This window comes from Pinus tabuliformis, chromosome 1_1, assembly GCF_031772625.1.
Source record: "Pinus tabuliformis cultivar Carrire ecotype Pingquan chromosome 1_1, CPIR1, whole genome shotgun sequence".
Taxonomy (NCBI): domain Eukaryota; kingdom Viridiplantae; phylum Streptophyta; class Pinopsida; order Pinales; family Pinaceae; genus Pinus; species Pinus tabuliformis.
In genome coordinates this window covers 209,099,905-209,125,337 of record NC_142297.1, presented here as the reverse complement: position 1 = coordinate 209,125,337, position 25,433 = coordinate 209,099,905, and positions in this window count along the sequence as shown.

The following is a 25,433-nucleotide window of genomic DNA, read 5'->3' as shown; positions in this document are numbered from 1 at the left end:
CTCTATAATAAGAAAATCAAACTTCACTAAGAGATTTAAGAAAAAGCTAATAGGTGACTATTAACAATTTTTCTCCACGTATCCTGACCATTGTTAGGTAACAAATAGGCCTTCCATATAAATAATGGCAAAGTCACCAAAATCAAAACTGAAAACTAAAAAAAAAGAAGTCTTATGCTAAAGTGAAGAAAGAAATCAGTAATAAAAATAAAAACAAAGAAATCTCTAAAAATGGGAAGGAAAATCCAAGTTTCGCATGATAAACTCAAACAAGAATGTTTATACCAATGTCTCCATTAATATGAAGAAAAAGAAAATAAGCATGTAATCATTCCTTCCTATGTTGAGATCTAGAAACATACTTTGCAGAGTTGTAAGTGTTTTAGGTTTTTTTTTTTTTTTTTTTGGATAGCAGTGACAATAAAATTCAGTCACCATGAAAACTTTCTGTCTGATATTAATTTTCTTGTTTCAAAGCATCATCTTAATTGTTTTCCAATGAAAGGAATGCTAAAGAAACAAACTAAAGGTTCAGAAACTTCCTGGTGTAGTTGTTTCATGGAAGATCATCACTGCTTCATGAAATTAAGCCAGGAGAAGAGTATGGACTTCGAAAATATGATCTGGCAGAGGATTGAAAGCTTTAAATGGAGAGCTGCAAAACAGAGTTTTATATCAGCATAATTTAAAAACAAAAATGAAATTAGAATGATGAAATGGAAATTAATGAAAGTGGGAACATGAATCTTACCATTGGATAATTGCTTTTGATCTTACCTGAAAGGTATCAGTTTCTCCAAGCTAGCTGACTTCTTATTTTAATTAACATTAAAAACATGAAGAAGTCAAACTAACCAAAATCCTATAACCCAAAATCATTATTTATTTTATTTAAACTAAAGCAAGCAGTAAAATGTAAAAATGGAATGCTTAGTATTCAAGGAAATTGAAATTATAAGAAATGCATCAGGGATGAGAATGAGAATTTGCAGTAATGACTATTCCTCAGAATATTATACGTTTCATATAAACTCCATGATTTGATAAATTGTTCAGAATCAAGACCAAATCCAAGATAATAAAATTTAAATATGAAGATAGAGGTCTTGAATTCCATTTTTAATTATGGAATTATATATTTAAAACTAAAATGTATGAGAAATTGAAATGATTTTTTGTATCCTGCAAATTTGTCATCAATTGCCTTTTTCCAATAGTGGTTACCCAAGCTCGCTTTAACACATCGCCTCATCGGATGATCCACACAACATGTTTCTTCACCATCCTTTAAGTTTAATTTGCAAGACTTCATTTTTGTCGCTATGCCATATATCGATTAAATGTTAATGTCTGAAAGGCATGCATTAGAAGCTATTGCATCAAAGGTTGCATCGGCGAATCGCCGATATGAAAATATGTGATGAGAAGTTGTGCTATGAGATGGAGCGATCACATCATTAAAGAAATATTATATCGGGGGTCGGGGCATATTTACACTGTGCTTCCCACATCGCGCATCATACATCGCAGAATCAGAGATTTGATGTAAGCATAAATAACAATGCGACGAAGCGATTGCGATATCGGCGATTGGCAAACTTTTGGTACCCGATATAACATGATATGATTCTTGCGATGCCGATATGCGATGAATGACGTGTCTAGTTGGCGATCGACAATTTTTAGCACATGGTGTAACAATATTTGATATCCCAATATGCGATGAAGAGTGGACCCGATAATTTTATGATGAAAATTTGATAACATATCGGATCCGAGACATCGGCCCTTTAAAAGTTATACTCTTATTTTTATTGAGATTGAGTGGATGCGATAGTTTTTATAAACTTGATTCGAATTTCATATCGGGTCCATAATTATGTGGTCATCGCAATATCGGTAAATTCATTTATCGGAGATCAGCGATTCACTGATCATGGAAGTATACTTCACTTGCAAACCTCCGATATGCGAAATGCGATATGGCATATGAGTAAGATAATACATTGGAGGTCTTTGATGAGCAAAGAAATGCTAAAAATTACTTCCGATGAAATCTTATGATGCGAATGGTCTTATGATATTCCTTGGAATGTCGATTTGGTTTTCTAAGTGAATAAAAGCAAAATTAAAAAATGTTTAAATTCTAATGCATCACAAATAAAATTTCCCTGAGCCTATTGCAAATTTGAAATGGGTTTACTGCTTACTTCAAGTTTTTGAAAACCAATGAAAACCTGTAAATAAAATAGAACACGAATCAAAAATAAACTAAGGAAAAGAGAAACTAATAAGAGATGAGAACGAACTTGAAAATGCGTACCTGGAAGGAAATTGTTTGCGAATTTTACCTTACGAATCTTCAAATTCTTCCTTTGATTTATCAAAATTTTTACTTTGTTCAAAATCATCTCATTATTTATTTTAAATTTAAGTGTGCAATCAGCCTAAATAAAATATGTTTATTCATGTCCAGGGAATATAAAATTTATCAGAAATAAATATTAAGCTATGCTTCCCTTTCGAAGTGAAACAAAAATTTATTACCTCTGTTCATTCCGAATTAATCTTGAAAAAAATTTGTATTGTTATAGTGACTGTTCAATGATGCCTTCAGTAAATAAAGATGATGCATTTTACAGTATCAGATAATAAACTAAAGATTAGAATGAGATTAAGCCACTAATTGTGGAAAATATCAAAACAGATTTGAATGTGTGCACTTGGAAAAATGGACATCCTTAAGGTCAGCTTTTAGCAAATTCCGAGGAAGATAATATGAACTTCATATGATTACCGTGGAAGGTTGGACTGGTTAATAGTGATTGAATTAGAATTAATCTTATCATAGACAGTCATACATTTCATGGGATAATGAGATCATGAAGCTTTTATATCCTCAACCTTTATCATATAAATTTTAAAAGAAAATCTTAGAAGGAAATCTCAAAATAAAGAAAAGTGGCTTTGAAGCGATCGATGCCATGTGCAACTTTAATTGAATTTAATCAAGACATTATTCGAAATAGGCAGAGTAGAGGTATTGCTGTAAGAAATTTAAAAGAAAGCAAGAATTAAAATTTTCTGATAGGGAAAAATGTTTTCACTGAACATGTATGAGAATGGCTGATTGCTTTGTTTTATTTTTAATCTACAGAACTGTTAAAAATAAATTATCTAAACAAAACAAACAAACTAAATTAATTCTACTCCTATTCTAACCATATACATGAAAATGACTAGGTATAGTCATATTTCCAGTGTAGCCATTTTCTCATTTTTATTCCCGCGTTTATGTACAATTCAAATGTTAGTAATAAAAATACATATTTGATTAAACTAAGGAAAATAAATATGAAATCAGAATGTACAGTTATTGTTAGGAACTTAATTAAAATCTCTCTCTCCTGAAATTTCTTTTCCAATTGACTATCAATTGGATCATAAAAATCTGGATGGATTTCTATTAAGGATTGGGAAATGTTCAAAGGAAGAGATAACAGGCCAGATTGTGAAGATGAGCTTTTAGATTCTTTGACCTGAAAAAAATTTGTTAGTGTTATGTACAAATGTTAAATCATTGCCAATTTTCCTTGAAGGAAAAATTTCCAAACAATTTTCAAATGAGTCAATGAAAAATGGATGGGAGCCTCTCAAATAAAATGGCAATTTATTAATTGAATTGAATTGCTGGCCAGATTGCAAAAATACATTCTCTTGTTGACATTGCATTTGAAAAGATAGAAGTTTTTGATAAAATATTAGCATTGATATAAATTGGAATATTAATATCTTTCAATGTTGATGATTATAATATGAAACTTGAATTTCCCAATTGGGCAATGCATCAATTGAGTGTTTGATAGTAAGGTATTCAATATGCTAGCTAAAAGTGTGGAAAATTTGAAAAATTAAATCTGATTTTATAAAAAATAAGTGGGGAAATAAAAATAAAATGAAATTACTATTTTTACAACTAATGTTACAGCACATTTGGGATCGTTTTGAAATGATTTCATTTTCACAAGGAATGGCCAGAATTATGGAATTTGGGTAATTTTGAATTCCAACTTGTGAAATAGAAAACGAATTATGATTATGAATAGGAATGAGATTTTGATCCTCATATGAATCATAAATTGGAATGATTTCTTAAATGGTGAAATCATGAACGTAATTTGCTGCTCTAAAATGAGGATTAGTTGGGATAATTCCTAAATTGAAGCGTTCCTCATCCTCAGATGTTATTTGGATTCTATCATGAGGATTCTCTTGAGAATAATAGAAATCAACATCCTCAATGTCAGAGTAATCATCATAAATGACCTCACAAGACTCTCTAGAATTCCGTTCAATTTCATCCAATATACCAAAACAAGGAGGAACAAAAATCTCATGTTCATTAATGGCAAAAGAATGATCATTAATTGCTTCTCTATCTTGATAAAAACTTAATGGTAATTTATTTAAATCATCCTTTTTAATTTCTGAAATATCATTAATACCAGGAGGAAAAATATTACCATTATTGAAAATATCAGGATAAAGGGAAAAATGTGAACTTGAAACAATGCATTTAAAACTGTCTCTGTTTGAGAGCTCTTATGCATTATGCTCATTGTAAATTCCAGATTGCAGATCATTCCTTTGCGTGCATATGCTTTCTTGAAGAACGATGTTTTGCTTCTCTGATTTTGGCATTTGCTCATCATAGAAAAATTCAGAAATTTGTACAGCAGTTTGCATTTTATTTACTTTGATTGCTGCTTGTACTCGCTGATTTGCGATTTGATTTTCCGAATTTACTTCAAAGTAACTTTCAGATTTCAAGGCGGCTTTTTCTCCAAGATTGTTGTTGTTATCTTCTTGCATTTGAATAGAAATATTTTCCAAGCTTTGTGAAACCACTTCATCACCATTTATTTGTACATCCAAATTGGGACTCTCATTTATACTGGAAGGGGATGGAACAAAGCTCGAATAAATTTCATATGGATTGGGAATGGTTGGAAGAGAAAAAATATATTCAAACCAATCTAATGATTCTTCTTCCGTAGGCTTATCTTCATATTTAAATCTTAAACAATTCAAGTGAAATCGAATATGAAAATCAATAACAGACTCATTTTTAAACCTTCGTAGATATTCAATTTCTTCATATACCTGTTCATAATCGTAGCCGTCAAATTTACAAATGAAAATTGTAACAAATTGATCTCAGCTATGGATTGAGGCAACTGGAAGAGTTTTGCACCAGTTTCTGGCTTTTGCCGCAAATGTGAGAGTAAAAATTCTGCATAAAATGTCTTCATCAATTGCTTGAAAATCGTAATTTGAAACATTTTGAATAAATTGAAAGACATGGTTAAAAGCAGAAGAATTTCTCTTACCATTAAACTTTTCCTGAGACAAGAGCCTTACCACTTCGGGTGGAGTATTGGAGGATGCACGTCCATGGATACAACTCCAAATTGGGAGCTTAAGAGGAGCCATCACAATAAATAAAATATTAAAATTGAAAAGACTCCAATAGACAAATTTCTCAGGCCCTCCTTCTAGCGTAAAAAATGTTGATGCCTCGAAAATCGCTGCAACAACATTGGGGGATAACCACCCGGTCCGGACCTTAAAAGCAGCTCCTTTTCCATTTGGTGTGGTGGCTCCGATTGGTTCAACTAGGTCCAGTTACCTTTTCCCTATTGCTATTGGTTTATGATGTATCTTTACATACCAATAGACAGGCATATCAGATCACTTCTTCTTGCTGATCAGGCAAGAGAATGACCCTTAAGCTGATTTGGGTTCAGCCAAGCCACAACTAAAATATTGCCTCTTTGAGGAGAGGACTTAAAAGAATGTAGAATTTACTCTAAATGCAAGCTTATTCTATGATGCAAGCAAAAGAAATTAATCTAAATCCTATCTTAATTAGGCAGATATAGATCTAACACAACTAAGAGCAAGATAATTAAAGTATTGGGATTTAGATATGTCTTGTTTATAATGAATATCAAGTTAATGAAGTAGTTCAATTAAATAATATTATGGATATCAAAACACATCCTATTGAGACCTTTTAACTGAAATAATAAACCAACAACACTCAGGAAGTAGTTCACATAAATGATATTTATTATCAAATCAGCAAATCCAATAACTAAACAATAATATGTGGAAATAGTTCACAACATATTACCACTCAATAAATCAATTTTAATAAGGCAGATTTCTGAGTAAATAGTTACTCAGAAATCAGAAATTAATCCATAAGAACAGAGATACATGATAAAAACATTGAGACAAACTACCCATACTGACAATAATGCACAAACATGAATAAAATGACACATTCCTATTACCATAAAAATGAAACTGATATTTGAAACAGTAGTATTAAAAATACCAATTTATTGCATCCATTTCTCTGATCTTGGTCTCCAACAGTCCTTTACATTGCTTGAACTTCTGCCTTTAAAACTAGAGCCACAATAGTGCAAACTCTGCCCCTCATACATAATCCAAGATACAAAGGAAAAATCCTCAATAATCCCCAGATCTGAGATTTTCTCTCCTCTCTCCTACAACTCTAAATTCCTATTACAGCAGTGCTTTTTTAGAAGCCTAGCATTGCAGAGGAGAGCAGCCCTTTTTACATTCTGCAATCTATTATTTATAATATTTGTGAAGGAATTCTTGAGAGAAGAGTTTGTTGAAGAGAAATCTGTTAAATCCAATTTTATTTGCTCAAAAATCCTGATATTCAATTGCTGGAGCCTTCTCATTGATTAAGATCTTTTTCTCCATATTCTTTCTACTGTTTTCCTGCAAAAAGAAATCAAAATAAATTAAAATGCAACAATAAAATCAATCATGGCATTGTTGGCATTTAAATCAAATCCAATCAAATTCTATTTAAATAAATAATTGAAAATAAACTATAAACTTTCTTTTGATGCCTGGGATGGTTTAATTGGCCAGAGATATGATTAACCAATGGATTTGCAATTAGAAGAGGTTCTGGACAAATGACAATGAAGAAAATAACTCAGAAAATTGATTTTGTTTTCAAAATTCGTAGCTTGATCTTCTGCCTGATTTTTGACCCAATAAATGATTAAATCTGTTAGTGAAACCTCCTCCAAAATGTTCTCCTTGATTTTCTCTTTCCAATGAGCCATCCTGGGCCTCATTTGGCCAAGTAAAACTCATTCTATGAGCTTCCAAAGTTTATGAGTCAAATCTGGCATGAATCTGGAAATTTTGTTGCTGGGCTAAAAAAAAATCAAAATTCTCATTAAAAATTAAATCCTAAATTAGAATTCTAATTAATTCTAAACTAATTATTAATTATAAACTAAACTAATTATTAATAAACTATTTATTAATTAAAATTAATCTAACTAACTAATATAATTAAACAAATTTAATCTAATAAAAAAACTAATTAATATTAATCTAAATGATATTTAAATTTAAATGAATGAAATTAATTAATCTAATTAATTTAAACCTTATTAATTAAATAATATATATTAACTAATTTAAAATATTACATAATTACTTTAATATATATTATATCATAACATAAACTAATATACCAACCTTCTTTATTTTTACATTTCACTCATACGTGAGTGATTTCAAAAGAAAATACCAAACCGTTTAACGAGACTTAGGGTTAAAGAATGATGTCTTATCGCATCGGCAAATCGGGGAATGGAGGTGCTCATTAAAACATGTCAAGTGAACTTCCCCGATGCGATATCGCATCGGGGGTTATGGGTGTTATGGTGTATATCGGGAGTTTGAAAAATGCATTGCGAACAAGACTTCCGACCCGATATCGCATTGGGGTGGCTTATGGATTTTTTAAAATATATTGCGAACTAAAGCTTCCGATGCGATCGGAACAATTTTTATTATATATATTTTTTTGTTTTAAATTTTAATTTAATTAAATTAATTATATACTATATTAATTAATTTAAAATTTAATTTTAAACTTAAATTTTTATTTTTGTTTTATTTTTATGAACATAAGTTTCTAAACTACAGCCACTTGAATGATTGTGTTTTCGAGATTAGGATTTGATTTGGAAATTAGAGTGAATTTCTTAAAATCCCGATAATTAATAATTTGGCTGCATAACTAAAAATGAAAAATGTTAGTAAAAACTCGCTACGGGTTAATATTTAAAAGGAATGCCTTATTGAACTAATTTATTTACAAAATACAATATTGTACATTTTATGCATTTTTAACCCAGGCTAGATAAATGATGAAACTTCAAAGGAGTGGCATTTTCAAACCAGTTGACCAAATGAGGTGAAACAAGCGTCAATGGAAAGCTTATAAAAAATTGATTCTAATAAAATAGTCAAAACAAGAATCCAAAGAAAATGTAAAATTAACAAAAGCATAGAGCAATCAATAAAAATCCAAAAAGGTGCTTAGCCAAATTTTTTATAGAAAGGGTCCCCATTATTTGAGTTGAGCAATTCAAAAATGGGGGGTTGTGTTTTTACCACAACAATGGCGACACGCGGGAGAAGAACCAGTTATCTCTGTTTAATGAGATTTTCCTAAAATTAAAGTAAAAATAATTAAAGAAGAGAGAATTATTTTTTGGAATGCTTGACTAGGTTCATTAATCTTAATAAAAGCAAGAATCATCTAACTGTAATTTTCCTCAAAATTTCTCATAAATTAAAATATTTCAAAACTCTATATCAGTCCTTAATTAGTTGTAGAGATAAAGCAGGGGTCACTTTACAGCTTAGCTTTCAAAATATACTCCTTTGTCATAGGTAGAGCCACTGCTGCCAGCAAACATCTATAGTTTTGATAGGGTTACCTTTTAATCATAAATGATTCAGAATCTCATCTGTTTAAGAATTATTGATCCAGAGATAAATCCATTTATATATGCTTATTTTTTTTGAATTTTATTTTTGTTATAAATCTTAAAAGCCATTGTCCTAGTTTGGTGGCCAGATAGTTGACAATGCCACTCATTGGCTATAATCGGACTGAACAAGCTGGCTCGTGATGAGACCCCTTGTCTTATAATTGTTTGCAATCATAAGTCATTACCCTGGTTTGTTTAGCAGTGTTGGTAATGTCAGCCTATTTTTCCCCTATGATCATGGTAAGCAGGCTCACAATGAGACCTCTTATCTTCTAAGTTTAAATATATTTCAGGATTATCCTCTAGAAAAATAAGACTCTTTGGGACAGGGAGAATCATTGACTCCTTAAGAGTTAAGAATGACAATTTTAGAGTTAAAGGTGATTTGCTGTAAAGTGTCTTTACTTGGTTATAAATAACTTTTCTTGACTGATAATAGAACTTTGAAAGATCCTAATGAAATTTTGAAATCTCAAAATGATTACAATTTGATGAAAATGAAATTTTTCAGATTTTATGATACTTTGCCAACTTCTCTTGATTAGTAATCTCTTCCTTAAGTATATCTACCTCTATAATAAGAAAATCAAACTTCACTAAGATATTTAAGAAAAAGCTAATAGGTGACTATTAAAACTTATTAATTAAATAATATATATTAACTAATTTAAAATATTACATAATTACTTTAATATATATTATATCATAACATAAACTAATATACCAACCTTCTTTATTTTTACATTTCACTCATACGCGAGTGATTTCAAAAGAAAATACCAAATCGTTTAACGAGACTTAGGGTTAAAGAATGATGTCTTATCGCATCGGCAAATCGGGGAATGGAGGTGCTCATTAAAACATGTCAAGTGAACTTCCCCGATGCGATATCGCATCGGGGGTTATGGGTGTTATGGTGTATATCAGGAGTTTGAAAAATGCATTGCGAACAAGACTTCCGATCCGATATCGCATCGGGGGTGGCTTATGGATTTTTTAAAATATGTTGCGAACTAAAGCTTCCGATGGGATTGGAACAATTTTTATTATATATATATTTTTTTTGTTTTAAATTTTAATTTAATTAAATTAATTATATAATATATTAATTAATTAAATTAATTTAAAATTTAATTTTAAACTTAAATTTTTATTTTTGTTTTATTTTTATGAACATAATTTTCTAAACTACAACCACTTGAATGATTGGGTTTTCGAGATTAGGATTTGATTTGGAAATTAGAGTGAATTTCTTAAAATCCCGATAATTAATAATTTGGCTGCATAACTAAAAATGAAAAATGTTAGTAAAAACTCGCTACGGGTTAATATTTAAAATGAATGCCTTATTGAACTAATTTATTTACAAAATGCAATATTGTACATTTTATGCATTTTTAACCGAAGCTAGATAAATGATGAAACTTCAAAGGAGTGTCATTTTCAAACCAGTTGACCAAATGAGGTGAAACAAGCGTCAATGGGAAGCTTATAAAAAATTGATTCTAATAAAACAGTCAAAACAAGAATCCAAAGAAAATGTAAAATTAACAAAAGCATAGGGAAATCAATAAAAATCCAAAAAGGTGCTTAGCCAAATTTTTTATAGAAAGGGTCCCCATTATTTGAGTTGAGAAATTCAAAAATTGGGGGTTGTGTTTTTACCACAACAACTAGATATGTCTGAACAACCGTCGACATCTAGGACTGTGTCATCCGACATAGCAGCAGCAAAACCTCCTACTACTACTCCAACGATGTTCAATGGTATACCATCTGTCCCGGCAAGTTATCAACAACAAGCCAGAGTCCCATCAGGGACTGCTTCGACGACATGGTTAGTTCCTATCTCTTCATCCGGATTATCATCTGGTATTTCTTATGTTGAAACTCAACGAATTGATCCAATGTGTCTTCAAAGGCCAATCTGCCCTTTAAGTACTGGATTGCCACCATATGGAGGGCAGTATGCCTTTTCATTGTTCCCTCTCGGAGAACAACCATATGGGAGTTTACAACAAAGTTCAGGTCAAACTAGAATTACATCCAGCGTTTGGGTACCAATAGTGCCTCAGCAACCAAGGGTTGCATATTCAATGCAACCAATCAACCCTGTGTCGAATATTCCCACTATACCTGGTATGGTGACTGCGTCACAAGTACAAGCGCTACCTGTTGTATGTCAACCCCAAATTTCTCAGGTTGCAATACAACAGCCTCTTGTCTCAACGACTCAATCACAACCTCAGGTTAGTGACTCCTTATCTGGAGCGACTCAGGCTCAAACAATTACTATGACTCCTCATCTTGGTCAATCATCCAGTATTGGACAACAGCAAATGGTCTAACAACCAGGGCTAGTTCAATCTCAACAACCTCCATTCCAACAATCATATCAAGGACCTGAGCAACAAGTCTTTGTAAGTAATGGACAACCATATTATAGTGGTTATGCCCATCAACCTTGTCAATGTTGCCAGCATTATGCTAGTATGAAAAGACCCACTGCTCAGGCGATTCCATCTTATCCTGGGTATGCTTCGCCTAACCTGAATCAACAGTTGCCCTTTGTAGCAACTCTAGAATTACCAGATCTAAATCGACTGACGAATGATCCAATTGCTTATGCCCCTTGGTGGCCAGCGATTCCGCATAAACTTCCGTAAGATATTCCTAAATTTAATGGAAATCCAGGTGAAGATCCATCGAATCACGTGATGAAATTTCATCTATGGTGTTCATCAAACACCCTAAATGATGATTCGATAAGGCTTCGCCTTTTTCAGAGGACGTTAACGGGTCCAGCGGCAAAATGGTATATTGAATTGCCTAGAGCTTCGTTCGACAACTTCAGTACCTTAGCCACGACTTTCTTAACCCATTTTCAATTACCGATAAGGTATGAAACGGGAACAGAACTCCTAACCAACTTCAAACGGACAACGGCCACTCACATATCTGATCATATAAATGAGTGGCGACGTCGTCGTAGGATGGTAAAAATGTACGTTCCCGATCAACTATTAGCTGAATGGTTTATCAAGTCGTTACTTCCTGCCATAACGGAAGATGTGGCAAAGGGGGGAGTCCTAACGGAAGAGCAAGTTATCGCTCGTGCGCAATATCTAGACTTGGTCTATACTCAGTCTGGCACACTTTACAACAAAATACCTGACGCCCCTAGACCGAAATTCTCAATTCCTCCTCCTCCTAAATCAAACAATGAATCTTACACCGGCGATGGCGTGATTGGCAAAACAGATACGAAATCGACAAAGGCTACATCTAAAAAGGCCTGTAAGATTTCTAGTCAAAATGAAAATGAGGAACTTCTTGCCTCGGAAGTAAATGTCATGTCAACCGACAAGGGCAAACAACTGAAGCAACCAAGGGGCAAGAAGAAAAAGAAAGGGAGAAAAAGGAAACCCCCTGCGGGGTGTCATATATGCGATGAGGATCATTGGACAAGAGATTGTCCACATATAGCTGAAGTTAAGAAACTCTTTAAGAGTTCAAAAACCCCAGCAGTATTGACTGATCTGTTTCCAAGCCCGAGAACCAAACTGGTTGCTAATCAAAATGCTTCCCGATCCCAAGTGCTTATGTTGTCTACCTCAAAGCAGCAGAATGATGCTTTGACAAGAAATAAAGATTACGGGAATCCACAGTTGTCGAATAACAAGACTAATGAACAACCTAGTAGTTCGACGACAACTTTGACCGAAGTTGTGCCACCCATCATTCATGAACCAATGATAAAGCCGCCAAAGGGAATAGTACACAAATCGACATTTAATCCTCGTGCCAAAATAGCACAGAATTATAATATAATAGAGGACCTGGCCCAATCGCCGTCCGCTATGTCGACGCTTGAGGTACCGCAAAATTTCCTCTCCCAAGAGCAAGCTTTATTATCAGCAATAGGTGAAATTGACCCAATGGACTCCAACCTTGTGGCCTTTGATCATAAAGGATATGACCCTCAGTTACCAGCTCAACTAGCTTTCCTTATTCAAGTGAATGCCCTCAACAAAACTGTTCATCGAACAATTATTGATGAGGGGGCATCTACGTGTATTATGTCGATGAGTTGCTGGAAGAATTTAGGCTCACCACCCTTGTCGAGATCGTCAATGACGTTAAAAGCATTTGATGGACGATCACACTCAATACGGGATTTTAAGTAACTTGCAAGTTGAACTAGGGGGAAAAACAATAGGAATTGATGTTGAAGTAATTGATGGAAACCTCGATTACAACATCCTACTGAGAAGGCCCTGGATATATGCCATGGCCGCAGTTGTGTCGACCTACTTCAGGAAGATTGCATTTCCCTTTCAAGGAGGAATTACAGTCGTCGACCAGCAAACTTTCCTACCTGACAATTCACAAGTCACGGGAAGCATTCCAATGATCCATGGAAGCAATCATTTGCTTCAAAATATTAGAGTAGGTCTCCTAAAAGACCCTGCCTTAATGAGTACTTTTGCCCTACCGCCTGCAAGTAATCTGGCGGAAGTGGCCACAGTGGAAACCTACAATATGAAATCTTCTATATCTAATGGATTCGGAAGATTCCTAAACATTTTGTTAGCGTGGATCATCACCCTAATAGAAATACTGTAAATACGGTGGGCTCCGAGGACGGTTCTAATCTCGTGTCAACCTCGTTAAAATATGAAACAAGGAGTCATGAGGATATTTCTTTTACTGTGTCAACCTCATTAAAAAAATGAAATAATCTCATTTCCAAATCTCAAAGGTAAACCTTCATTCCAACCACCAAGTTGAATGCAATGAAGCTTGGGGGGCATGCACCTCGATTTGCGTTGTTATGCTGGGGGCATGCAAACTTATCATCGAGCAGTTTTAGCACACAGTTCATGCTCGTTAAAAAATAAATGCAAGATCCGAGCAGTTTTAGCACATAGTTCATGCCCGTTAAAAAATAAACATAAGATTGAACAGTGTTTTTCCGCGTTTAAGCTCGTTAAAAAATGAACTACCTCCCGGTAAATAACCACAGTGAATGTAATATCATTAGTCATTAAAGCCTTGGTCGTGTTTGCACCGTCACCTCCATCTTTCCATTGGCCGATCTTTCACCTCCATATGATTGTTTACCCATTTTGAGGAACAGCTGCGAAGAGTGATTTCACTAAGCCATCCTTGTGACACTACCGTGATTGGAAAATTCCAACCCGTACCTGGAATCAGCTGCTAACCCGTTTTATCACTCGTTCCTCAAAAGACGAGTCTTCTTTAAGCTCTTTTCATCTGACTCGTAAAATATGAAAAGATTGCCGAGTTTTGGCCTTCCAGCTCGATAAAGTGACCGGAAGATCTATCCCTCCTCTAGATTTTAATCTTTTTGGACCTGAGGGATTATTGCACAAAAAGATCGACTGCTTGTTTTGTTCGGCTCGTTAAAACTATCGAAAACTCATCCCTTCTATATTGTTTTATACTTTTTCGGACTATTAGATGACGAAAAAGGACTTTCGGAGTTGACTTTACGTAGCTTTTCAGACTCTCTAAAAATGAAAAGGACCGAGTTATCCTTGTCGTTAGACTCGTTAAAATCATTAAATAGCGACAAACTTGTCTTTAGACGAGAACGAGTTTCACTATCGCTAGGCTCGTTAAAACATAGCGATGGGCTTGCCCGAAGGGCAAGTTATAGAACAAGCATATGTTATCCTCCTCAAGCTTGACAAAAATAAAGAAGTACTGGTCAGCAATGACTGGGGAAAAATTGGGAGAAACTCGAGAAAACTTTGATGGTAGCAAGTCGCTCTTGAACATGACACTTTTCCTCCGTACCACAATCGGGTTGGGTTGTTTCATTCACCCGTCACATCACCATGGTCTCGCCATACCATCCATATTTGGGGTAATGCTACCGATCCATCGCATAAGTGTCACCATATGTTCAAGAGAAGTCGTTCAGAAAAGTCAACCGTGTCCCATCCACTGCCATACATTATCCTTCATCCTTTCATGACCGCCACCCTGAATCATATGTCATCAGATCGTTTTCACCTCCATCAAAATCATTTGCTATGTTCCGTGTCATTGATGTGGGATACATTAAGGCCCTCCTTTCACGGATTGCTTCTTGTCGACATCAGCTCATTATCCAAGAAGTTGATCTAGGAACAACCCCTTCAGTACTTTGAAGCTTGCATGCCTCAATGGCAAGTTTCTCACTTCCGGCGACAGGTATACATCAATGACCTTCGACCGAAAGATTTTGCATGGTGTTCGACACCAAGTCCTTTATTCACACCACGTGAATTGTACTGCAGTACCTTGAGGGTCATTATCATTATCGATGATTCCTCTCGCACTTGTTAACGGTTTACCTCATTGACCGGTAATCAAGCGATGTCTTTCCATGTTCGACTTCAGAACATTTCTCACATGGATCGACTTGTACTTAGAGTGAAGATCGAACGAGTTTGAAGACCCCGGATCTAGTTTCATCCATCCGGGCTGCGATATATATTCAGGAAAAATAAAGACATTGACATGTACATCATTGTAGCAGATAGTCATCCTACCCCAAAGGATGATAATTTCATCAAAATTATCAGTCTATCATCAGACGATTGTATGTTCTATGTACAGAAAAATGAATTTATAAAGCTGAGCATGGGAATTCCCACCTCAACTAGATCATGAAAGCAGTATGAAAAATAATGTATTGTATTGTATCTTATTACAGGTCTCCTCCCAACATTGGATGAACTTCGGATCCTCCTGATAAATCATTTCACCCGATAAATGGCCTCATACTTTAGGGGGCAACTGTTATAGACATTTTTGTGCCTTACAGCATTGAGCATGAAATTTCCATAATCTAAGGGATCCAAAGTCCCTAAACATGTTGTTCCTACCCCTAGAGGAACAAGGCTAACAAACCACAGCAATTCACAGAATTTCTCCACCAGAAACTACTCAAAAACAAGTCAATTCAGGATCAATTCAGTGGCTCCACTAGCTGTCTTCGCTGAAATGCAAAGTCAACACTGGCTACCTGCACTGCAACGCAGGTAGAAGCACTACCAAGATGCGCTGAGCGGGAATTGACAAATGGCAAGTTCATTCCAAGAGGTGTCAAGACCCAGGAAGCTTCCAGAATCTTCCTCAATGACACTTGCCTCAGTGAATTCGACTAGTGATGAGTAAGAGGTTCCCAATCTCCAAGTGGAAGCAAGAACCTCCAAGTGGAATCAAGAACTAACAGAGGGAGAGGACACTAGTCAGATCTCAAGCTGACTCATTCTCTCTCCAAACATCTATATATGGATCTCTCCTCCATGAGATCTAGGGGCTGGAATTTGGTTATTGCAAAGAATTGCTGTTGGTTTGAGATTGGAATCATTGGGTGCTTAATGCTTTGAAGGGGGTGAAGATAGGAATTCCATTTGCTGGGAAGGAGATGCTGGATTGGAGCCCTCTGAGTTGTATCTCTTCCTGAACCTTGTTATTCATCAATAAAGCTATCTTGGTTTCTCCTATATACTGATGTATCTTTGATGTATGATTGCATTAGTATGTTTAGTTTATTTCTAATCCTGAACTAGTTATGAATATGAATCCATGTCTTGTGTAGTGTTCTCTTCTTGTGATCTTGCAGAAACCTCTTGAAGCTGGGCGAGCGAGAAGTCAAGTAGCTGGGAACTCTCAAAGAGAAGAGAAACCAGATCGAGGGACAAACGGAAGACACCGGTTAGTCCATCCATCTCTCTTCATTCTTAATTCATAAAGGAAGAATACTAGAATAGCTGTCTCTGTTTGTTGCTAAGGCACTGTCACACCTTAGGTGGATAGGATCGTCCTGCATAGGCATTTTCCCCCACAACACCCATAAATTAAAAAACCAGAGACCGAACAATCTTTCAAACCAGAAAGTAAAGCAAGCTACATAAACTTTGCAAATAACCAAATTGACATTAACTTTTTACAAAGTCTTCCCAGAAAAAGCTAAGAACTAGGTAAGCTCCGGCCAAAGACCTCTGCCAAGCGATTTATCGTAGGCATCAAAACCTTAGCAAGTAAACTGGGTAAGTTTTGGTGAATAATTCCAACTTGTACAAAGTCGTGTATTGTATCAATCCTCGAGATATTGGAGGGCGTGAAATCAACTCCATGTGAACCCAGGTAAGGGCGGCATGTTACCTGCAACAACCCCAACACTCCATTAACTGAGGTATGTAATATATATATATATATATATATATATATATATATATATATATCTGTTAGTGTCAGTATTTGAAACCTTTCACCAGTGATCAAACATGCTCTTACAAAGTGGTCTTAGGGCGAAAGTCAAATTTTGTCATTTCAGTGAGTCTTCAAGTAAAATTTGGTCACTAGGTATTAGGTCTAGGATTTGTTTTCACTCCTTTCAAAATTTTCCCAATGTTGGTCCATGTCATCATTCGGCTGAGTGTACCATCATTCAAAAGGTTTTCATCATCATTTCAAGTTCCAATGGGTCATTTTACACCTTGTTTGTGCTTCAGTTGTACTTGGGTAAGCCTCATTTTCCTCTCCTAGGGTTTTGAAGGTAATTTTTCTTGGATGGTCAAATCATCAACAAACCTTTTTATCCTGATGCTCATACACCTTCCCCTATCCTTAATAATATACCTTCTTAAGCACTTCCCATCACTGATATCCCTCAAATTCATCATTTTCCCACAAACCCTAGCTTATTACTACAATTTGACAATTTTCTAGGCTAGGCCTGTGTTTTGCCCTTTTGGACCCCTTCCCCTCACTCATTATTTGAAATTTCACTTTCATCTACTTCCTAATATCCCTCCCTATTTTCCAAAATTTTCTCAAGAGTTTAGAAGCCTTTTATCCCTTCATTTCCCTTCATTTCTACAAATCCCCTGTTCCACATATCGGGATAGGTTTTATTTTGAGACATAGAAGATGAATTTGACAAATGTGAGAGATATTATTGTCCATAATTGACCCAAGAATAAACACCTCTTTCATTTTTTACACAGGCTTCATGGTTTGGGAGAAATGTCGAAAACATCATTTGCCTCAGGAGGGTTGCTGCACCTCTGGAGTGACATTGGTAAGATAATTTTTTCTCCTAGATGGAATGACCCAATTACTTTTTTGATGAATCAACTGATAAGTAGACAAAACTAGCTTTCCAATGAGCTATCATGAGCTCAATTGGGAGTTGAGGAAGACCTTCAATAGTTGACTGCAACAACACTATCCATTTTGGCAGCCTCATTTTCCACATTTTGACCAGTCTTGGGAGATTAGACATTTGACAGGGCAAATGAACTCTAAATTGAAATATTCAAGATGTTATGGAAAGTAGACTCGACAGGATTTCAAACGAGATATCCCTTACCCAATTTGGACACCGAGAAGGCCTTCAAAAGTGGTTTACAAAAAGGCATTGCACATCAGAGACCGGCGCTGCGCACCTGGCAGTCATCCTCAGTGTAAAAATACACGGGCACTATGCACCTAGGAGGTGCTATGCACCTAGGTGAGGCACTGTGCACCTAGTATCCAAGCCCCAAATCACTCCAAATCACCCAATTTGCCTCAAATCATCCAAGTTTACCTCTTTTCAAGTAAGTATATAAATGTTTCTTGTTGTAAAGGGTTTTTACATCAAGGTTTGGTGATTGTTTCACTCATAAAGTTAAAACCCTAATGTTCACCAAACTGTCTCATAAAATTTAAAAACTCACTAATTTATTGCTTTCTTATCTCATCCATTTTCTACTATTTCCTAAACAACATTCGCTCATATATTCTCCCTAAATTCCACTCTAACATACAAATTTCCCAAACCCTATACATTCTCCCCAAAACCCTACATAGTTTATCCTACATACATCCCTAAACCCTATCCACTCTCTAAATCCCATTCACACTCCCATCCATTCTCAATTTCTTATCCATAGAATCTCTTCATACTCATCTTTCATTCATTCACCCTATCTCTTCATTCACCACAAGTGATCACAACTATAAAAACAATGGAAAAAGACAGTGAATATGAGCTTGAAGAAGACACCCTTAGTGATAGTTCCAAGGAGAGAAACATACAACACAGGAAGCCTCATAGAGGAGGAAGGGTTATTAGAGAGGAGCCCACTAGTTTGAGGGAGTTGCAAGCCTGCCCACTTGCCATTTCTTGTTTTAAACACCAATCATTTTTTGGTTTTTGTGAAATGGTAGAAAGGGTTAAATTTCATCATGAGTTGGCAAGATTGTTTGTGACACATTTGGACAACAATGAAGTAAACCTTGTGGGAATTACATTCACTTTATCACCAGCTGTCATCTTAGAGGCTACAGGTATTCCAGATGTGGGTGAAAAATGGAATAAAGGTCAGGATATTGAGAGGGAGTACTATGAGCCTTACATCAAGGCTAGATACAAAGACAAACTCAAGAGAGTATTCCCCTTAAAGTTCTTGGAAGATAGGTTTGCTCCATTGATGAAGATCATTATCAAGTACTTCACTTGTGAAGGTAGGTTCTCTCGGTTGTATGCCTACCACATTAGACTGCTGATGCATTTCACTAGGGTAAGAATGATGAATGTCCCTTACTTCATGTTCAGAAACATTGAGAAGATGGCACTTATTGTAAAGAAGAAACCATACCCCCAACAGTTAAATATCATTTTCCACTACTATTTGATTAAAATTATTATTATACATCAACTAAACCTTCTTAACATGCCATGGGTGACTTTCATATCTCATGAGATGTTCAAAGGCCCACAAATCTTTTCATCAGTGCATCATGAAGAAGCTGGACCTTCAGGACATGAAAAGGTCAAAGAGACTGAAACTATTGGAGTGCTAGTGTTTGTGACATATGAGAGGGGCACTAGGAAACTTTTTGCAGCTACTAGGCAAGGATTATCTCCACAAGGTGTGGAAGGGGTCTTGCCTTCATCATCAGGCTACAGGAAAATGCTATCTCCACAAGGAGTGGAAGGGGCTTTGCCTTCTTCTTCATCAAGACAGGTACAGGTTGAGCAGAAAAGCAAGGGAAAAGAAAAGTCCAAGAAAAAGATGCCAAGGAAGGATCTTAGTGATGAGCAAGAAAGAGATTTTAACCTCATTGATCATGAGGAGACACAACAACACTTCACCGATCAAGGGGTTGGTGTCATTGACTTAGAAACTCAAGATCCAAAAAATGCCAAAGACATGATCATAAAAGAACAAGAGGCTGAGATACAATTCTTATCAGATAACTTAGAGAGGGTTAAGTGGGTCATCAAATATTTAGAGCAAGAAAACAAACAATTGAGCGACAAGAAAGTCCTCATGGAGCTGCAAATGATCAAGGAAAATAGGAAAAAGGCCAAGGAGGCTAATGTCAACTTGACCCCAATTGAGCAAGAGATTGAGAATGATAGGGAAACATGGCTAGAGAGGGTCAACATACACCTTTAGGGGCTGATTGGGAAGGTCAATAGGGACAAGAATATGCTTCACCACATGGCCTACCACTACATGACCCGCAAACAAATCTGCAACATAATGATGAGGAAGCTTAAGGCTAGGTTGAGGAAGGCCTTAAAGACCAAAAAGGAGCAAGATAAGTTGAAAATCTTGGTTGAAGCCTCACTAGCCCATCAAAGCAACTAATGGTGGTGCCTTGTGCCAAATCTAGGCAAGTTTTGATAAACTTTTGTCTTTTTCAATTTTGGAATTTTGAAAACAGGAAATTGTGTCGTTGCGCTTTTCCCTAGAGCACTTGTTGGAGGAAAACTTTATATATTCAGATTTAGCATGATGAGAGCATCAAACCCATATATCTCAGCAATTTTGGAGCAAAACTAGGTCACCAAAAGGTCAAACAACTACCAAAAAATGACCTCTCTACCTCTTTTTGGACACATAGAAGTAACCTTGGGAGATTTCGCTTTTGAGGGGGCAAATGACATCCAAATGCAACAATTCAAGATGTTCCAAAAACTAGATAGGAAGAAATTTCAAATGGGCTATCTTGGGCTCAATTTGGCCAAGGGGAAGCCCTCCAAAACTAGGTCTAAATCGGCGCTATGCACCTCGCTAATGGCGTTGCGCATAGAGCCAGTTTGCTAAAAAATCCAGTTTTCGCCTACTTTCACTGCAAGTTGACTTTTTTTCTCTTCATGGATGAATTTATGATTGTAATTAATGCCATGGTATGTAAATGTAATCGTGAAATGATCTTATAGGGTAGATTCATCAGTTTGAGGTGGTTTGGGGGTTAATGAATCAGTTTCCATGCTTATAGAGGCAAGATGTTCCACTGCCTATATTCCTGTTCCTTGTTTGGAAATGGTTGTAACAATTACTTATCTCTTGGATTCGACCCCTGATGGCTAGAATAGGTGGTTTGATGTCTATATTATGTCTTTTTTCAATCATTAGCAAAGGTTGGACTCTCTTGGATGCTTTGAGCTATATTTTACATCTTTACCAGCAGTTTGGCAAGGAAATAAACCAGGATTTGCAGCTATTTTTATGGGATACTTTTGGTAAAGTGTTTTTGCATAGTTTCTTCTTCTGTTATTAGTTTTCCTCATGTGTTATGTGTGTCCCAATCTAATTCATTTCTTCTAGCTGAATGATATCAAGATAGATAGGTAGAATACATTGTTTACAGTGCTCTGCCTTAGGAAACCATTCAGTTTTGATGTTTTCTATTGTTTGAGAAGGATACATGATCTTTGCATGCCCTCCTCATCTCCTCACTAGTCTTAGATCTTTCTTCTCACTCAATTCCAAGTTCCAAAACACCTGCCTACCTCGCCCCATAGAACACCCTGCATCCTGACTTGATTTCCCAGACCCAAAGCTGCCTGCTCCATTTGATCCAGCAACAAAACCAACAAAATCAATCAAAAAACCTAGAGCTACTATACCTAGCCTAAAATCTATATCTGATCCAGTCATCTCGACTGAGATTCATAAGGAGAGAGCCCTCTCCCAACCTGCTAGGGCTAGCTGCCAGGTTAAGCGTGGCTTGTGGTTACCCTAGAATTGCCTCCCTTTAACCTGAGGTCAATCTAGGCTCTAAAAAGAAATTGGTGAAGCATAGAGCAACCGATGAGAAAATTCACCTGAACATTGAGGGTTCCATCAGGATGCAGTCTGCCTATATGATAAGAGAAAGACAACCTTAACAACCTACGGATATAACTAAACCAAGCAACGAAACTATGAAATTATTCTACGGAGTAAAATCTCACCTTCCTTGGTTCGGCCTTGAATTTCTCTAACCATTGATGAAGTAGAACAGTGTGGAAATTCTCTTGGACTTGGAGGTTTGACCGTCAAACCATTACCATCAGTGAGGAAGTAAAACTCACAAAGGAAACAATTATTAGGCATAGAACTGTATAAATTGGTTTTGCACCATTACCTTTCCGAGAAGAACATCCACCCGAGACCATGGCTCTCATCCAACAACTTGCAAGATAGATGGAAGACCTGATAGCTGAACCTGTTACAGAGCATTCGAACCATCAAAACCCACCAAGTGCAAATGTCTCTCCATCCAGTCGAAGGCACGAGTAGTGTAGTTGGACCCAGCCTAAAACTGCTCCACCATTGGATTGTCCCCAGGCATATCAACAGAGGTAAGCGAGAACAGGTGTCAAGCCAAAGTCTCACGATGAATGAAGGCATGCCAAAGGACAGCCACAGATCGCGCTACGTGGAGAGTTGTACCCCGTGCATTTACACCAAAGTAGTGTGACGGGTTCCATGACTCGAGTGAGGCCATGTGCCTCTTTAATTTTGGACAAAGGCCTTAATGGAGACTGTTTATGTAATTGATATCACATAACAAAAATCAATCGATTGTGCTGAATGAAAAACTTCACCACCTTGTAATCATAGTAATTAATTGATGTGATATTTGGAAATTTAGGCCTAGTAAATTAATTTATTTTTTTATTATGTCTTTTGTAATGTTTAGGGCATTACAGCTCCTTTATGGAACAATTTAATAATTATAATGAGAAAGTAACCCCTTCCTTTCATTGTGGATTGGTATTTCACACTCCTCAATAACCATTGAGTGCTATAATTATTTTCTTTCTTATCTCAACTCACAAGAGGGTTAGGGTATTAGAACCCTCTAGAGTCATCTTGAATGTCCAAATGTGACTAGCACCACATGCATGACTAATGTGAGTTGACATATCTTCTGATTGTGTCATGGAAATCAACATGATAGGTTGACATGTGGAAGATGTAATTTTTCATATGAACATTGATTGAGGTGATCTTCATACCATCAAATATATATTATTGTCTATAGAGAAATAAGGAGAATAATTATTTTTCATGTTTTTTTAAACCCAAAAAATGTGATTTTTAATGCCTCTCAAAAGATTTAAAAGGTTTATAAACCTAAATTTATCAATGCTGGACTATCCCCTAATATGGGCCCTATAAGCTAATAGCTCAATTTGTTTCCACCTAAAAAAGTGCCAATATAGAAGAAAAGTGACATGATGATCCATTTTAAGTCACACATTCCCATTTATGGATGTTTTTGGTACTCAAATTATTTCATTGAAGGAGGTAACAAAATTATTCCTCTACCTACTTCTTGTACTAAGTCCTCTATTTCGTGTATGACCTTCGCATTATTTTCCTTGTTGAACATGGAAGGTTCATACAATTTCATATTATCCCTGTATAGGGTAAATTAAAATATATTATGTTAGATTAAGTATATAGGCATTATCAAACACCATCTTTAATACATAAAAAGGAAGATATCATCACAGTGATTTAGTCAATGAACCTATGTCATATCACATGTATCCGTGACATATTAAACAATACTCTTAGTTTGACTACATGTTGGAAAATACCTCTAAAAATCACATCATTTAACCCCCTAACAATATGAACCCAAAATGGCTTCCCAATTTAAAAAACCACCACTTTCACTAGATATTGTAGGTATCCATTTTTTCATTAACATTTCTTATACCCCTTTATATGTTTTCATTAACTTTGAGCTCTATTTTTTTATACCTACTAATATAAAATCCCTTTACCCCCTATATATCCCCAATATATTATGACAATTTTTCCTCAATTTATATCCCCCAATATGAATGCACATGGTATGGTATTGCTTTGTGATATTCTTGAGAAGACATTATTATATTTCTTCATTTAGATTCAACAAAATTATGTCTCCCATGTTAAATGTTTTACCAATTCTATGCCAATCATGTTTGGCCTTGTACTTTTTTCTAAAATTTCATTGTCTCCTTTTGATGCAGGAGCATTAGACTGAGCTTGTGATGAAGAAATGGAGGGGAGCTTGAACATGTGGATGAATAGCCACATGTTGAGATGGCAAATCATTTTTTTAGTTATCATTCTAAAAACTTAATGTAAATGCCAAATTAGAGTAAGTCGAAGAGTTCGAGTTAGGGAGTTATTTTCCAGCTCACTCATTGTCTTTACAACTTTCCTCATTTGGAGGGAAGGATAAATGAATCATTTGTTTAAGTTTGTGAACAAAAAGAGGCATCGAATGGAGATGCATAGAGCTCATATCCTACCTCTGAGTCTATACAGTTGAATTAAATGAAAAATAAGTTGTGTGCAACATATTTGTTCATAAAATCTATTTGTAAACCTATGTTTTATTACTTCCTATCTCCAGTCAAATTGTGTGTGTGTTTTATCTAGATTTCAGAATCTGTGTTACCACTTATGTAGTATTATATGCCTATAAAAATTTAATCTATGAGAGCAATGGTTTTTACGCGTGTGTCCTTTTACTGTGACCTCTGAACTGTATTTACAGTACCGTTATTTTGTAGGCATAATTTGTTCTTTCAAATGAAATTCGAACCATTAAATTGACTGAGGTGAATGTTGGTTGAGGAGAGGTGGGAGGAGAATGTTCTTTGAGTTAAGAATCGATCTAGACTATGGAGAAATCGATCCCACAAAGGATTGAGCTATTTTTCCTTTCAAAAGTTAGAAAAATAGAATTTTTGGGAGCACTACAAAAATATTTTGCAGCACCTACGACTAAATTTTTCTACATTGCTTTGGAGCTTAGTTTGCCTTTCAATCTACCTTGTAGAATCATTTTCTTGTATACAAGAAGGTTTGACGTAGATCCATGTTTGTGGTAGAGTTGTTTTTAACATTAGTGATTTTTTCTACATCGAAGGGAGATGGCTACATGACCAAGAAGAGCATGAGATCGAGAAGGGAGGCTCGTAGGTAATGAAAAACTCCAAGAAGATATGCATAGGTTGCAAGATTGTTTAGAGGCCATGCATATAATTAGGCAACGAGACCCTGAGGCTGGGGATGGCAGTGGATCGAAGGAAGAAGCTACAACTGAAAGAGAAACACATGTGGATGAAGCTCCAAAATTTAAGTTGTTGAGGTTAGTGTTAAGATCAAGTTCAAGACCAAAACTTGAATTGTCTACCTATGATGGCAGCCTAGTAGCTGAGAATTTGAG